This window comes from Trifolium pratense, linkage group LG2, assembly GCF_020283565.1.
Source record: "Trifolium pratense cultivar HEN17-A07 linkage group LG2, ARS_RC_1.1, whole genome shotgun sequence".
In the NCBI taxonomy this organism is placed as follows: domain Eukaryota; kingdom Viridiplantae; phylum Streptophyta; class Magnoliopsida; order Fabales; family Fabaceae; genus Trifolium; species Trifolium pratense.
The window spans coordinates 6502939-6506043 of NC_060060.1; positions in this window are offsets into that span (position 1 = coordinate 6502939).

The window sequence follows — 3105 nt, forward strand, 5'->3', positions numbered from 1 at the left end:
TTCCTCTCCCCATCTCTCAGCACTCTTCTATGTCCTATCGTTATTCCATTTTCAGATCTCAGTATTCTTCTCTCATGCTACCATTTCTCCATTACTCAATTGTTGCATGATGAATTCAAGCTTGCAAAGGGGAAAAACAAGTCTTTATGTTTGTGGGTTTTAGAGAGAAAGAAGGCGTGAATCTGGGTCATGTTGAAGAAGAAGAATAAATAAATTTATGGACAAATAGGTAAGTTTACATGCCACTAAAAATTAATTGCTTGGACTTGATTTTCTTTTGACGTGAAAGCTCTAATTTCTAGCTTTAAGATGACTCGCGTTTGGGGCTAAAATGACGTTCTAGAGATTTGCTTTTCCAAGTTATCCAAACATCCAAGATTTGGTTCAAATTGCGTCTGGCGATTGTAACTCGCGTTTGGGGTTTCAAAACGTGAAACCAAACAGATACTTAGAAGCTACAAATCGGAGCTTTCACGTTCAGTAAAATCGATTTTGAGACTTAAATGATTAGGGGCATGTATAATTTTTCTTAATCTTCCTCTGGTACCCTCAACAGTGGTTTTGCGGCTGGTTGAAGAAAGAGAATTTATTTTTTCTACCCCAACAATTGTCAATCTACCCCGATATTAATTTTGAATGGACGAATTTACCCTCATATATAAACTAAAACCCTGAAAGTGTTCTGATATGTAAATTTTTTTTTGTTACCAGAACACTTTGGAAAAAAGTGTTCAGGTATATAAAATTTTTCTAATTTTTTTTTTTACCTGAACACTTTTAACCAAATTTTTTTCTTCAGGGTTTTAGTTTATATATGAGAGCAAATTCGTCCATTCAAAATTAATATTTTGGTAGATTGACAATTGTTGGGGTAGAAAATTTTTTTTATGATGAACACATATTCTTGGGCCCGTTACTTTTGCCTCTGGCCCATTTAAGTTGGGTTTTTTTTATTTTTTTTATTGTTTGTTGATAGTAATGTATTTTTTTAATAAAAATACTAGTCTTTTAATAACTTAAAATAATCAAGTTGTTCTATATTTTTGTTTTTTTTTAAATGTTTTATTTCTTTACACAATATTTTATTGAAATATATAGTTTTTTTTAAGGATGAAATATATAGTTTTAAATACAAGTAAAACCTATTTTCTAAAAAAAAATACAATTAAAACTTATTTTGGTACAACTAAAACCTATTTTGGTGATTGTACACCCAAAAGCAGTTTTGATTCAAACTATTCAAATAACATGAATCGATGAAAATCATTTTTCTGTGAATGTATCCAAACATAAATCAATTTAACTAAACTCACTTTTAACCAAAATCAATTCTGTCAAACTCATACCAAACTCAATTCTCGTCACCGCATAACCAAACACACACTTAAGGTCGTTTCGGCCATTTTTTTTTGAGCTTATGCAATATAAATTGAGTTTTATGCAATTTTATAAGTTCACACTAGGAAAAATTATAATATTATAAGCTATTTTATCGAGTAAACTGTCAAATATCCCCTAAAATTTTAAAATTCGTCAAATACCCCTTGAAATTTGGAAATAGGCAAATATCCCTGAAATTTTAAAAAGTCAATCAAATTGCCCATGGCGTGGACTCTGACCGGTAGTGTCAAGGGGCAATTTGATTGATTTTTTTAAAATTTCAGGGGGGGTATTTGCCTATTTCCAAATTTCATAGGGTATTTGACGAATTTTAAAATTCCAAGGGATATTTGACAACCAGATTCAATTTGACAGGTGTTTTTTTTTTCTTTTCTTTTCTTAAAACACTGATCACATTTATTTTTTCTTCTTTCACAAATATTAAGACTTAACAATAATAATCTGATAGTATATCATATTTTGTTTCATAAGCAAGAATAATATAATTACTTAACAACGTCCCAACCTTTTCTATAATATTTTTTTTTTTTACTTAACTATGATGATAAGCGACCTTATCACATAATAAAACATTATTTTTCTACAATGTTTAGTTAAAAAATTATATCTTTGAAAATTTAATATAGTTATATTGAGAAAATCAGGGCCGGCCCAACACATTGGGTGGCCTAAAGCAAACATTAAAATAAGGTCTTTTATTTTTTAAAAAATAAAATAAAAAATTGATTTTACAAAAATAAATAAAAAATATTTTTTTGGGTAAAAAGCTACTGAATATTTATATTTATTAAAACAAATTATATTTTTTGTTTTTTTAGATAAGTAAACATAATAGAAAATAATTGATAAAAAAATAGAAAATACATTATATAATAGCGTAGATGATCTTTTTTATTTAAGTTAAAAATAATATAACACGTAGAGTACATTATAAAACTAGTAGTAAAGCCATTATAGTTCTCCACAACCACAACAAATAAAAATGGATAAAATAAGTTATCATACCAAAATTGTTATCAAACATAACATTAACATACGAGGACTTCCAATTGTTATCGTACCAAAATTGTTTTTGATGATTGTTCATTACAGATATAAAATAAAATTTATGTCACCTATGCCAAATTCATTATCTAGTATATGTTTATTTACAAAAACAATTATTCAAAATAAATAAAATAAATAACCAAATTTTAAGCTGCAAAATCTCGAGGTGTTAAGCACCTGACTTTGGAGAATGGATCCTCTCAATTTTTCTCAATTTTTCACATATCAACCATCAATCACATTTTTTCCATTTCTTTTAAATTAAAATATTGTTTTATATTTATCATCCAATGATCTATTGTTCCACATTATTTTCTCAATTTTTTTTTCACTTGAGAGAATCTTTTCTCCCGACTCTGTTTGTCAACAAAAAAAAAACACATGACTCTGGTTTTTTTTTTATTTATTTATTTTTGGTTTTTCACATGACTCTGGTTCGAGGGTAAGTTCTGATGTTAAGTGGTTCCAGTCTCCTCCGACCACAATTGCGGGGATCGAACCACGGTCTTTCCTATCAAGTTCAGTGCCAATCACCACTAAACCAACTGACGATTATTATTATTATTATTTTTTTAAAATTTATCGATTTCATATATTTTATTCACAATTTAAAATGTAAAAAAAGTTACTTTTATAATCCGCTTTTTGAAAAAAGTC